This window comes from Mauremys reevesii, linkage group 17 (genome assembly GCF_016161935.1).
Source record: "Mauremys reevesii isolate NIE-2019 linkage group 17, ASM1616193v1, whole genome shotgun sequence".
Taxonomy (NCBI): Eukaryota; Metazoa; Chordata; order Testudines; family Geoemydidae; genus Mauremys; species Mauremys reevesii.
Genome location: NC_052639.1, coordinates 27,798,984 through 27,813,261, shown reverse-complemented (window position 1 = coordinate 27,813,261; position 14,278 = coordinate 27,798,984). Strand labels below are relative to the sequence as shown.

Genomic DNA, 14,278 nt, shown 5'->3' with positions numbered 1-14,278 from the left:
TGAATTGTCAAGGTGGGGAATGAATAACAATTTACAACAAGATCCACCTCATTAATCACTGACACAGGCTAATCCTGCCGCAGATAGACGGGAAACTGGGAGTGATTCTTTGCTGTGCAGCCATGGAAACAGTGACCCAATTGCACCGCAGTGAACGTACTGGGGAAAGCTGGACTTTACAGGCAGGTGGAAAGAGCAGATCCTAGAAACACCTGGAGCTTCCCACACCACTGCTACCACCAGAGTCAGGCGGTGAGCGACTCACAGCACCCCTCCCCTCCCATTACCTTCCAGCAGGGGGTGGCAGCACCCCCCACCCAAAGCAGGGGAGAGGGCTGAGTGTATCTCTGCACCCTGAGTCCAGGGAACCCACTCTCTCTGCCCCACACATCGAATCTGGCCCTGCTGAAATGTGACCCCCAAGAACCAGCAGCCTCCAGGACAGCAGATTTGGCCTCAGAGCCGGGAATGTGTCCCTCATGCTGCTCTTAGGCCACTGGATATTCTGGAAACAGGAGGGCTCTGAGTGTAACCTATAGCCCACATCATCCATCTGGGGATGTAGCTCAGTGGTAGAGCATATGCTTTGCATGTATGTGGTCCTGGGTTCAATTCCCAGCATATCTAGGTTCCTTTCACCCTGCTGCTTTGCTCATGCCCAGAGAGGATGTGACCCTGCAGGAGTTTCAATCCTGCTCAGTGAGGGGCAAGTGCCAATTGCATGGAAGGTCTGGGTGGGCTTTCTGCTCCTAAGACTCCTCTGTACATTTAAGATTCCCACCAGTTGTGCTGCTTGGGACAAGAGTAGATGAAAGGAGAATCCTCCACCACTGGAGGAAAGGTCCCATATGCACAGACTGAGAGGCAAAGACTAGACTTATTTTTTGTCTGGGCCCAATCTTTTCACCTGGTACAGCCCTTGTTCCAGCTCACGTGGTAGCTAGGGGATGTCTCATGACTGCAGCCATGTTTGTTCAGTTCCACCCCCTTATACAGCTTTGGCACAAGGCAGGCATTTTTTGTCTCTCTCCTGAGGAAGAGCCCCAGGTTTAAGGTGGATTCCTGTACCAGGTGACATGGTCACATGTCCTGTGAGACCCCCCACAAGCCTTCATTCTTCCTGGCCTGACTCACAGATGGTGCAGGACAGAGCCATCTCCAGTCAGTTGTCCTGGTTAATGGGAGCATTCAAGAGTCCAAACCACTACTAATGGCCCACACTTTGCATCATTACAACAGGACCTCAGAGTTATAGTTCATATTTCTAGTTTCAGATCCAAGAATGATCAGTTCATACAAATAGGATGAACACACACAGTAGATTATAAGCTTTGTAATGATACCTTACAAGAGACCTTTTGCATGAAGCATAGTCCAGTCACTTTATATTCACACTCATTAGCATATTTTCATAAAATCACACGGAGTGCAACATCACAGCAGGGAAAGGGTTTTACTGCAGCACCTGGAAGCAGTCAAGTTTCATGTTCTGGCTGTGGTATGAGTTCCTCCAGCTTTCTCGTAAGCACACATGTACCTTAGCGGGTGCTCTCGATACAGGAATGGCCCCGACACGGTAAAGTGATGGGGATTGCATTTTCCTTTTTTATTTCTGTATTTCCAATGACATTTCTGTTTGTGATTTCGTTTTGCTTCGTATATCTGTGTTTTCTCCTGGATTTGATAGCTAACTTAAAAAAGAATAAGGCCTCAGGGCGCCGGATGGAGGAGCAGGCTGGGGCTAGGACTGCTAAGAGAGCGAGTAGCAGGTTTTCTGTATTGTTTCCTGCCCACATTTTCATGACGAGTTTCTCTGCTGCATGAAATTTGCTTTTGTTAAATGTGAGCCTGGCTAGCTCAGTTGGTAAAGCATCAGACTTTTGATCTGAGGGTCCAGGGTTCAAGTCCCTGCTCAGGTGAAGAGGGAACAGTTTCCCCTCAAAATGAAAGACAGAATCTCTCCAGGATGTTATTTGACATCACTTCTTTTCACTAGGAAGGGCCACGTACTGCCTGGGACTGAAGGGGCAACTTCCTCACATGCCTATTGGCCTTTCAGTCTGGATTAAGAAAGGCCTCTGGGAGCTGCAGCAAACTGCTGCATGACAACTTGGTGAGTAAATGCAGGGCTGCCCCCACAGAGTCATCCTCGGCAGAGGTCTGGGGGTTCCCTATTGGTCCCATGGTGTACGGGCCAGCACTGGGGACTTTGAATCCTGCAATCTGAGTTGAAGTCTCGGTGGGATCTGAGGACAATTCCTTGTGCCCCCTGTGCCACAAACCCTGCTGGGTCTTCCAAGGCTCTATCTTGCTTTCTCAAATGCCATGAAAACCTGTCTTTTGCCCACTAGCTGTTGTGACTTGAGCACAAGAGGGGACGTTTGATCCAGAAGCCTGGCCATGCCTGGAGTTCTGTAGATAGGGATGCAAGCGCCATTTCTGCTGAGTCCTGAAGCTGGGCTGCAGCCTGGCCTAGGAGGCAGCCCTATTGGTTGACCTACTGGCCCAAAGTCACTTGGGCAGTGTTGGTGTTCCCCAGGGATGCTGAAGGGCCTAAGGGAGGGAGGCTCAATACTCCCCCCTATCAGTCAGGGCGGAAGAGGAGGGCTGCAAGAGTGGGCAGGTTGATGGCTGGGCCTTCTAGCGTTCGGTTGGGGACATGGTGGAGAACGCGAACTGGGAGAAATGGTTGCTGGCCTGTGAGGAATGGTTTGGCCAGTGGCGTAAGTGGACCTTGTCATTACCTACAAGGTTGTCATGCTCAAGACCCATCTGTGGGGAATTAACTCAGACAGGTATTTCCCTCTGCTCCACGAGTGCTGCTGAGACCGAACACATAAGAACATAAGAAAGGTCGTACCGGGTCAGACCAAAGGTCCATCTAGCCCAGTATCTGTCTACCGACAGTGGCCAATGCCAGGTGCCCCAGAGGGAGTGAACCTAACAGGCAATGATCAAGTGATCTCTCTCCTGCCATCCATCTCCATCCTCTGACGAACAGAGGCTAGGGACACCATTCTTACCCATCCTGGCTAATAGCCATTTATGGACTTAGCCACCATGAATTTATCCAGTCCCCTTTTAAACATTGTTATAGTCCTAGCCTTCACAACCTCCTCAGGTAAGGAGTTCCACAAGTTGACTGTGCGCTGCGTGAAGAAGAACTTCCTTTTATTTGTTTTAAACCTGCTGCCTATTAATTTCATTTGGTGACCCCTAGTTCTTGTATTATGGGAATAAGTAAATAACGTTTCCTTATCCACTTTCTCAACATCACTCATGATTTTATATACCTTTATCGTGTCCCCCCTTAGTCTTCTCTTTTCCAAGCTGAAGAGTCCTAGCCTCTTTAATCTTTCCTCGTATGGGACCCTCTCTAAACCCCTAATCATTTTAGTTGCCCTTTTCTGAACCTTTTCTAGTGCTAGAATATCTTTTTTGAGGTGAGGAGACCACATCTGTACACAGTATTCGAGATGTGGGCGTACCATGGATTTATATAAGGGCAATAATATATTCTCCGTCTTGTTCTCTATCCCCTTTTTAATGATTCCTAACATCCTGTTTGCTTTTTTGACCGCCTCTGCACACTGCGTGGACATCTTCAGAGAACTATCCACGATAACTCCAAGATCTTTTCCTGACTCGTTGTAGCTAACTTAGCCCCATCATGTTGTATGTATAGTTGGGGTTATTTTTTCCAATGTGCATTACTTTACATTTATCCACATTAAATGGCCTTCCACTTCTTGTGCGGCAATAGGACATCCCTACCTAGTCAGGAGAAGTGCGGCTTTTCTGCCGTATTAGAAGAGGGGTTGGGCTTGGTGGGCTTTGAAGACTTTTATAGCTCTACTGTTTTGTTTTTCAATTTTCAGTGAGTGGCTGAGCTGGAGGGCAGGTCAGGCCTGAGGGGAATGATGGGGCAACCGCACAGAACGCAACTGACTCTTCCGATATGGCCGTATTTTTTTTATCCCACTGGGTGCAGCACCGGGTATGGGATGGCCGATGGTGGGGGAAGGGGGAGCCCCCCCCTCTAGTGTTCTTCTACTCCCACCTTACACCCTACAGGATTTTCAGTGGGTGGCTAGGTGGAAGGTGCTTGCAGGATGGCTTCATCCGCAACAGTGGCTGCCCTCACAGCGGCGGCCACAGATTGGCTCAATCTGAACAGAGGTCAATGTACCACTAGGTGAGACAGGCCAATTTTAGGGAGCTTCCTCTGAAGGTGAGCAACTGTCCCCAGAACTTACTGACAGGAGCTTTAAAGTATTTGCAAGTGTGCATGACCAGCATGTGCAGAGCAAAGGCTGCCCAGGGGCACTGTGTCAGGCTCTGGCACCGCTTGAGACAATGGACCATCTTCAGCCACCAGGTAACCCAGGATCTGAGACAGGAATGGGGTAAGGAAGCAAGTCAAGCTGAGCAAGGCAGGCAAAAATTCATCTCGCCTTCATGGGTGCTTGCAATGATGCTCTTTTCGTGTGTCAGGGCTGACAAAAACTTCCCAGACAGAGAAGCAGCAGGCCCAAAAAAGTGCTATTCGGGTGCTGACTTAGCTCTTTATGCTATTATGTGCCAGCAATGCCCCTCTGCCAGGTACATTGGCCAAACCAGACAGTCTCTACGTAAAATAATAAACGGACACAAATCAGACATCGAGAATTATAACATTCAAAAACCAGTCAGAGAACACTTCAACCTCCCTGGTAACTTGATTACAGACCTAAAAGTTGCAATATTACAACAAAAAACCTTCAACAACAGACTCCAATGAGAGACTGCTGATTTGGAATTAATTTGCAACGTGGACACCATTAAATTAGGCTTGAATAAAGACTGGGAGTGGATGGGTCATTACACAAAGTCAAACTATTTCCCCATGTTTATTTGTCCCCCTACTGTTACTCACACCTTCCTGTCAACTGTTGGAAATGGGCCATCCCGATTATCACTACAAAAGGTTTTTTTCTCCTGCTAATAATAGCTCACCTTAGCTGCTCACTCTCATTATAGTGTGTATGGCAACACCCATTTTTTCATGTTCTTTGTATATCTATATCTTCCTGCTGTATTTTCCACTGCAGGCATCCGAGGAAGTGGGTTTTAGCCCATGAAAGCTTATGCTCAAATAATTTGTTAGTCTCTAAGGCACCACAAGTGCTCCTTGTTCTTTTCGCAGATAAATGAATGGAGGTTAAGTCCATGAATGGCTATTAGCCAGGAGGGGTAAGGAATGGTGTCCCTAGCCTCTGTTTGTCAGAGGGTGGAGATGGATGGCAGGAGAGAGATCACTTGATCGTTACCTGTTAGGTTCAGTCCCTCTGGGGCACCTGGCATTGGCCACTGTTGGCAGATAGGATGCGGGGTTGGATGGACCTTTGGTCTGACCCAGTATGGCCATTCTTATGGTCTTATAAAGGGAGGGGCAGAGCCTTGTGGCAAAGTTTCTGTGGTGTAGGGGTTATCATGTTTTCCTAACACGCAAAGGTGCCTGGTTTCAAACCAGGCAGAAACATGGTGGCTTATTCCCAGCTCCTACTGGCCTGTCCCTGCTGTTGTAGGAGCAGCAGTGATTTCTATGCTCAAAAGTTCTCTTATACTTCCCTGCTCCCACTTTTGTCTCCTCTCCTCTCTGAATGCCTGTGAAGTGGCTTTCTCCTCCCGCTCCCTCCTGGAATGCTGGTGGGATGAATGGGCTGGTTGAAGAGCAGAAGAGCTCCCAGGTAGACAAGGTGTCTGGGACTCTAATTAGGCAGCACTCACGCACCCAGAGCATGGACACTGCCCAAGGTGGAGTGTGACCAACCAGATGCAGCCAAGTCATCTCTAGTCGCAGGCCATGAGGTGCAGGCCCTTAAAAGGGGCAGGGGCCCTGTGCTCAGGAGAGCACTCACAAGCTTCTAGCTCCAGTGAGGCCCTTTGCCCGGAGCGCCGGGCCAGTGCTTCTCTCCGGTGTATTTCATTGTGCCTCAGGGAGACTTACCTTCATCGCACCGTCCATAGCTGCGCTGTGGGACACTTACCTTGCAGAATCCTGACATCTCCAGCGCTGTGCCTGTCCTGGGAGCGTGAGTATGCGAGTGCGAGTGTGACTCCCCCCCGCCCTGCTTATTTTGAGCTTAACTGTCAGTATAATAAATGTGCTGCTTTCTGCCAAACTCTGGTGGGTCATTAGTCCTCCCTTTGCTTACTGGCTGGCCCAATTTTGGGTAACACCTGCGATAACCCCAACCCCTGCATGGCAGAGGGTGGTGAAATGAGCTGAGGAAAAAGCCTTGGCATCAGCAGGGGAAAGCTAGAGGATCTTGGCCAGTCACCTTTTGAAGCCTTGTGGCTTGGCTTCCTCTGCCCTTGGATGTTGGCCTATGGCAGCCAGCTCTTCTGTGTGACTTGGCCAATGGGCGCTGTGGAGTCGGTCCTCGGGGCAGGGGCAATGAATGGAGACACTCCCCCCACCCCAGGGGATGCTGGGACATGCCGGCCATTTCTGGGAGTGGCACAGAGGGACGGAGGCAGAGTGGGCAGGGAGCCACCTCAGTGCTGCTGGCACATCTCTGCACACCCATGGGGGGAGGGGAGCAGAGGGCCTCCATGTGCTGCCTGAGGTAGGGGCAGTGCACAGAGCTGCCTCCCCTCCAGGGTCTATTACAGGAGTGGGTGGGTGGGGTCTTTTGGCCTGCGTGGTGCAGCAGGTCGGACTAGATGATCACACTGGTCCCTTCTGACCTTAAAGGCTCTGAGTCTAAAAGGGAGAGGGAAGTAAAGGAAATACTTTTTCAAGAAGTTAACCAAACATTGTAATGCCAGGATAACTCCAACAGCTCATTGTATAGTCCCACCCCTTTCTTCTTTCATTGTGTGTTGAGTGACCCGCAGCACATGGATTCTGTCATTCCATTGATAAAGTGATACAACATGATTGAAATTAAACCAGCTCCCAAAGGAGAGAATATCACATCCCTGTATTGGCTGGGAATTGAACCCAGGTCAACTGTTTAGAAGGCAGCTATGCTCACCACTATACCACCGGCAAAAGTGTTCCTTATGCTTGCCCAATGAGGCTAGACCAGCATTGAGGCATTTTTCTGCCTGTTAAAATGTACTGGATGCTCATCACTTAAAAAAAAACACCTCCATCTTCACCTGGGTTTGAATCATCAGCCTTTCAATTAGCCACCAAAGTTGTTAATCTCAGGGTATGTCTACACTACGGGATTATTCCGATTTTACAGAAACTGTTTTTGAAACAGATTGTATAAAGTCGAGTGCACACGGTGACACAATAAACACATTAATTCGGCGGTTTGCGTCCATGTACCGAGGCTAGCGTCAATTTCAGAGCGTTGCACTATGGGATAGCTATGCCATAGCTATCCCATAGTTCCTGCAGTCTCCCCCGCCCATTGGAATTCTTGGTTGAGATCCCAATGCCTGATGGGGCAAAAACAGTGTCACGGGTGATTCTGGGTAAATGTCGTCACTCAATCCTCCCTCCGTGAAAGCAACGGCAGACAATCATTTTGTGCCCTTTTCCCTGGATTGCCTGGGCAGACGCCATAGCACGGCAACCATGGAGCCCATTCAGTCTTTTTTCACTGTCACCATATGTCTACTGGATGGTGCTGACAGACGCTTAAAGAAGAGAATGACCTGGGAGTCATTCCCATTTTTGCCCAGGCACCCCCGGCTGATCGCACCGAGGCTAGCCAGGAGCACTCATGGGACAGCGATGATGGATACCAGTCCTACTGTACCGTCTGCCGTCCGCCAGGGAAGGGAAGAGGATGGTGCTGTGTAGCGCTGCAGCACCGTGTCTCACAGCAGCATCCAGTAGACATACGGTGACAGTGAAAAAAGGTGAGAAACAATTTTTATCCCTCGGCTTTCACGGGGGCGGGGAATGACACATACCCGGAACCACCCACAACAATGTTTTTGACCTTTCAGGCTTTGGGAACTCAGCCAAGAATGTAAATGGTTTTCGGACAGTGCGGGAACTGTGGGATAGCTACAGTCATCAGTCGCCCCTCCCTCTGTGAGTATCCATTTCATTCTTTGGCTTTCTGGTACACTTGTCTCAGCTCCTTAAGTTTCAGCACTGTGTTGAGTCCCTACTGTAGCCTCTGTCCATCATAGCCTTGGAGATTTTTGCAAATGTTTTGGCATTTTGTCTTTTGGAACGGAGTTCTGATAGAACGGATTCATCTCCCCATGCAGAGATCAGCTTCAGTATCTCCCGCATGGTCCATGCTGGAGCTCTTTTTGGATTCTGGGACTGCATGGTCACCTGTGCTGATCAGCGCTCCACGCTGGGCAAACAGGAAATTAAATTCAAAAGTTCACGGGACTTTTCCTGTCTACTTGGCCAGTGTATCCGAGTTCAGATTGCTGTCCAGAGCGGTCACAATGGTGCACTGTGGGATAGCGCCTGGAGGCCAATACCGTCGAATTGCGGCCACACGAACCCTAATCCAACATGGCAATATCGATTTCAATGCTACACCCCTCGTCGGGGAGGAGTACAGATATCGGTATTAAGAGCCCTTTATATTGATATAAAGGGCTCCTTGTGTGGACGGGTGCAGGGTTAATGTGATTTAATGCTGTTAAATTCGATATAAACTCGTAGTGTTGACCAGGCCAGAGAGAGCAGCAGGTTTCCCCTATTGTTTCCCGCTCTTGTTTTCTTGACTAGTTTCTCCTCTGCACCAACTTGCTCTTTCACTTTGGGAGCCTGGTTAGCTCAGTTGGCAGAACATCAGACTTTTAATCTGAGGGTCCAGGGTTCAAGTCCCTGGTCAGGTGATAAACTACTCCCCAAGATCTTACACTGTCTTGCTGGAGTCCTCTTGGAGGTTACTTTTTCTCTGCAGGATTTTTCCTTTCCTCAGAAGGGCCTTTTTGTGTTGTTGGGTTTGAAGGGGCAACTTCCTGACAGCCCCTCTGTCCTTGCAGCCTGAAGGAATAAAGGCCTCTGGGCATAGAGCATGTTCCTCCCCTGCACACACACACACACACGAACACACAGAATATCCCTAAGGAATTAGAATCACCTGCTGCCTTCCCCTGTCCTGCTGGATCCCCAAATGAAGATGCTCTTCAACCTAAACCCACCTCCCCTCTTTTCCCAGTGCCCCTCAGACCCAACCCTCAGTCCCTCCTATGCTCACTGCTCCTCACTCCCAACCAGAGCCTGCTCCTCTTCACCCTTCTCCTCAATCCCAGTTTAAACAGCCACACTGGGCTGGACCAAAGGCCCACCTAGCTCTGTGTTTTGTCCTCTGTCAGTAGCCAATACCAGGTGTCCTAAAAGTTAACCAACAAGGCACCACTGGGAGTTGAACCCAGGATCTGCTGTTTACAAGACAGGTGCTTTAGCCAGCTAAGCCATGGTGCCTGCCTGTGGCTAAAACACACTGTCTGCCCACACCTGACTCTCTGCCATCCCCACTGGGGCCTGACAAGCTTTGCTTGTGTTTGAATTCTGCAAAGCAGAGGAGCAGGTGACGTTTTCCTTGCAAGCTCTGTGTGTGTGTGTGAATCTTTGGCCAGGTCTGCACTGCAAAGTTATTTCAGCATCATTATATTGCTCAGGTGTGTGAAAACACACAACGCTCCCTCGGTTGGCAGCTTTTGGCTGGTGCACACACTGCAATGCCACGTCTGGCGACAAAATTGCCCTGTTTTGGTGACAAAATAAAACCACCTTGACGAGAGGCCTAGAGCTTTGTGCAGCAAACTTAAAGTGACAAATTTTCAGTGTAAATGCTGCTGGTCATTATATCACTATAATGGCCTCCACCAGTATCCCATAATGCCCGCCGTGAACTCGCCTGCCCTGCATTCCTGCTACAGAGGCTGGGCCCCTCCCCTTTCAGAGCCCTCCCATTTTTAAAAGTCCTGGGGTGTTGTTCTCCCCCTGTTCAGGCACCCCTGGGGCCCTGCACTTCACACAGCTCTCCCTGATTTCAGCTGTTAGTGAGGGAGCCTCACTGCTAGCGCAGACTGGGCAGTTTCTTGCATGACAGACACTGTCCCAAAGCAGGACTAAAATTTGGGACTAGATTCATAGACTTAAGGTCAGAAGGGACCATTATCTCACCCATCCACTCCTGTAACAAAACCCTAACCTATGTCTGAGTTACTGAAGTCCTCAAATCGTGGCTTAAAGACCTCAAGGTGCAGGGAATCCTCCAGCAAGTGACCCGAGCCCCACGCTGCAGAGGAAGGCGAATGTCCGAGAACAATTCTAGGGGCAGGTGAATGCAGAGCAATGACACTGGAGGTGCCCAGACCTCCAATGGGGGCAGCGTGGAAATTAATAATGGGAAGATCATTTGCGAAATTAGTCGTCACTGACAAGCTTTGTCTCTGTTCCTATTTCACACTGTGATGTTAGTTAGAGGCATCAGGACAGGTTTTTACTATATTAATTAAACACTTAATTTTATTTACCCAAGCCAAAAACTTAGTGTCACTTATTTTTTCTTGTCCTATCAAGAATGAATTGAATTTCGTGACTTTCTGGAAAGTGCAGCGAGATGAAATGTGGGGAATTCAGTCTGTGTGTTTGTGAGCTGATGTTTTCCTCTCACAGGTCAGTGCCTGCATTGAAATACCAAGAGGGATCTAAGGGCTGGTGTACGCTGGGCACTGAACTGACAGAGTGACGTCTCTCAGGGTGTGAACCCCCCAACCCAACCCAACCTAACCCATAGAGTTAAGGTGACCTAAGCCCTGGTTAGATAGTGGTAAAGAAAAGGAAGAATTGTTCTGTCAATGCAGCTATTACAGGGATGGGAAAACCCCTCCAATCACTGTTTACTCCAAAGTGCTATAGCAATGCCACAGCAGCATTTTAGGTGTCCACAGAGTGAAAGTAGATCTGGCTCCAGTTTGCACTGTGGATGCTCAGGCACTAAGATTAGAGTGATAATAACAACAGCACAGTGCTTGTGTAGTTGGCAGGATTTGAACCTGTGCGGGGTGACGCCAATAGATTTCTAGTCCATCGCCTTAACCACTCGGCCACAACTACTTGACATACAATTATTCCACTACATGATGATTCTGTTCTCACTGAATTGTCACTTCAAATTGCTCAGACCAGCTTCCCCAGCACGCTCATGACTGCGCATCAGTGTAAGTGTGCCCTTGGGTGAACAGTGAGAATTCCTGCCCATTTCCCTTCCAGCTGGAGCAGGATGAGAGTGTGTTTGTGTGAACGACATTGCTGTAGATTGTTGTTCATTCCCCACTCTGACAATTCAGACAGTCCCTTTCCTAGTCAAATCTCCAGCACATTGTTCCAGGGGCAGGATTTCTCTGGGGCACTGAAATATTTCAGGGGGCTGGTGCGTGAACTCAGCCTTGCATTCCACCCTTGATGTTACATGGACTAACAGCAGCAGCAGAAAGAAAGAGCTGAGCCAATAGCTTCCTGCCAGGGATGCAGGTGCCACAACCCCTCTGTCTGACCATTGCCATTGCAGGAGAGAAGGGTTCACTGGAATCGAATGCCCTGGTTCAGACCAGAGACACAGGAAGATTTCACTGTTCATGGATCTGTGCAAAGGAAATTGTGTCTCTGTGAAATTGAGGTGGGAAATGAAAAGTCCACGTGGTGGCCCAATGCTCTAGGGAATGTGGGTGAAGGACTCGGGCTGAGAAATGATTTAACAGGGGTTTGTTTCAATGTATTGCCCCGATTAAAATCGATGGCTAAAAGGCAGCCATGTTGTTAGCACTTGTACCGGTGTTGGGACATCCCAGTGGGTGTCAAGTCCATTGCCTTCACCAGGGGCAGTCAATTATTTTATCAAGGTACAAATTTCTTGGCCAAGGTATAGTCAAGGTCTAGACGCCAGAGAAAATAATGCACTGCTGATGAGAAGAAGTACATAAAAAGATTTTGCAGCCACCATGGGCATAACAATGATATGCCATGTTTCACTCTCCTTTCCCTTTGGTGCCACCTCCTTTCCCTTTGGCCTTGTAGTTGACCAAGGGCAAAGCTAAACATCTCCTCAGATACCAGGGAGTGTTTATGTCCATTCCTGCGAGCTACACCGGGGTTTGATGTTGCTGCTTTCAATCCTCTGGCTCTGCCGGGATAAGGAACAATTCAAGCTGTCACTGAACTGAAGGAGGAAGATCAGTTTTTGACAGGAGAGGGACACCTCCTCTTCAAGGAGTTTGGCTGGCAGTCCTGGTCCCCAGGTCTCACCCGTGGGGCTCCAGCAGTTTTGGGACCGGGTCACTCCCTTGGCCCCACCTGCTGCCCCCAGGCGCTCCCCCCCAGGAGCCCCAGCAGTGCAGCGGAGCTGAGCAGCATCTGCCTGCTCACTCCAATGGCTGCCGGCCCCTCTGCATGGCAGGGCAGGGTGGGTCTGTGCCTCCGCGCGCTTCCCCCACCCCGAGCCCCTAAAGCCAATGGGATGCTGCGGGGGTGATGCCTGGGGGCAGCAGAACGTGGAGGCCCCCCAGCCCACCCCACCTTGGACACCCCGGTAAGCACCGCACCCCTTACTCCCTCCCAGAGCCTGCACCACCATCCCCTCCCCACATACCCCCTCCTCCTCCCCGCAAACTCCCTCCCAGAGCCTGCACCCCTCTCCACACACACCTGCCCCCAACTCCCTCTCCCTCCACACACACCCTCCTGCCCACCCTAATCTCCCTCCCAGAGCCTGCACCCCCACCCCTCCTCCTGTTCCCCCTACTCCCTGCCCCAGCCCAGAGCCTGCACCCAGCACCCAAACTCCCAGAGCCCTACAAGGAATTTTTGTACTCAAGGCAAGGGCCAGCTCCAGGCTCTTTGGCTGCGGGTCCTTGAGTCCCTGTCGGAGGGAAGGACCTGCCACTGAATTGCCACCGCCGCTTCATTCATCCTTCGGTGGCAATTCGGCAGTGGGTCCCTGAGTCCCTCTCGGAGAGAAGGACCCACTGACGAACTGCCACCGAAGAAGTGGCAGTGGTAGAGCTGCCGCCGAAGCGCCGCTGATCGTGGTAGAGCTGCGCCCCTCCACTTTCTGCAGCTGAGGCAAGTGCCTCACTCGCCTCGCCCATGTTACGGCGCTGCAAACTCCCTCCCAGAGCCTGCCCCCCAGAACCCCTCCCCCACCCAAACTCCTCCCAGCACCTGCCCCCAGAACCCCTCCCCACCCAAACTCCCTCCCAGCGCCTGCCCCCAGAACCCCTCCCCACCCAAACTCCTCCCAGAGCCTTAGGCAGGTGAGGGGCAGAGTTTTGGGGGGCGGGTTCTGGGCGGTGTGAGTGACATTATTGGCCCACTGGGAGGACTGGCACTGGCCCTAAGGTAAATTGAGGTTGAGACCCATGTGTAAAGACCCATGTGTAAATTCACTGGAACTTTTCAAACTCTCCACAGCTTTGCCAATTTTCACCAGGAATTTTTCTCCATTAACAAATTCTCACTTGTTCCCTACCAGTTGGTGACCATTGCACCAGGGGCATGTCAGTCTCAGGGTCCTGATTTCCCATTGACCCTTCCCCCTTCTATTGGGACTGGAAACTAGCCAACCAAAAACCCCACTAAGTTTTAGTAAAGGGCCAACAGTCCCTTACACAAGCCAGCCCTGTGAGAGTCACCAATGTGCAGAGAAGGCAGTATGAGCTGGTCCCATGGTGTAACGGGCAGCACTCAGGACTCTGAATCCTGCAATCTGAGTTCAAATCTCAGTGGGACCTTGTGTTAGCTGGTGGTAAAGATCTGGTGCTCAAAGTGCTTTCCTGTCTCCAGCTATGTAAGAATGAATCATTTCCCTCCTGCTGGGTGACTCCTCCCTACTGGAGTCAGGTCTTTGGTGGGGGTCTAGAAGTGGCTCTGGGGGTTGGGATTCTCACTGCTTGACCTGATGCCCACAAGTTTGGTGCTTGTGGCCACACTTTTCCTCTTGCCCACATGGCACTTGAAGAAAGCAGGGCCAGGCTTGGTAGGCAGGAGGGAGGAAGAGCAGGGCCGCCCAGAGGATTCCGGGGGCCTGGGGTCTTCGGCGGCGGGGGGCCCTTCCGTTCCGAGACCCGCTGCCAAAGTGCCCTGAAGACCTGCGGTGGGGGCCCCCCCGCTGCCGAATTACCGCCGAAGGGGGACCCGCCGCCGAAGCGCAGTCCGGTCTTCAGCGGAAATTCGGCGGCAGGGGAGGTCCCTGCCGCGGGTCTTCGGGGCACTTCGGCGGCGGGTCCCGGAACGGAAGGGCCCCCCGCCGCCGAATTACCGCCGAAGACCGAGCTGAACTTCGGCGGCGGGTCC

The 14,278-nt window shown here is 50.9% G+C and overlaps 4 non-coding genes across 4 annotated transcripts; 2 read left to right on the top strand and 2 right to left on the bottom strand.

The window, feature by feature from the left end:
• Window positions 1-555: 555 nt before the first annotated feature.
• Window positions 556-627, top strand: TRNAA-UGC. Its single transcript has one exon. It is a non-coding gene; the product is annotated as a tRNA-Ala (tRNA).
• Window positions 628-9,329: 8,702 nt separating this feature from the next.
• TRNAT-UGU lies at window positions 9,330-9,403 on the bottom strand. The gene has a single exon. It is a non-coding gene; the product is annotated as a tRNA-Thr (tRNA).
• A 1,559-nt stretch (window positions 9,404-10,962) lies between these two features.
• TRNAS-AGA lies at window positions 10,963-11,044 on the bottom strand. Its single transcript has one exon. It is a non-coding gene; the product is annotated as a tRNA-Ser (tRNA).
• A 2,600-nt stretch (window positions 11,045-13,644) lies between these two features.
• On the top strand, window positions 13,645-13,716 carry TRNAQ-CUG. The gene has a single exon. It is a non-coding gene; the product is annotated as a tRNA-Gln (tRNA).
• The last annotated feature ends 562 nt before the right edge of the window (window positions 13,717-14,278 follow it).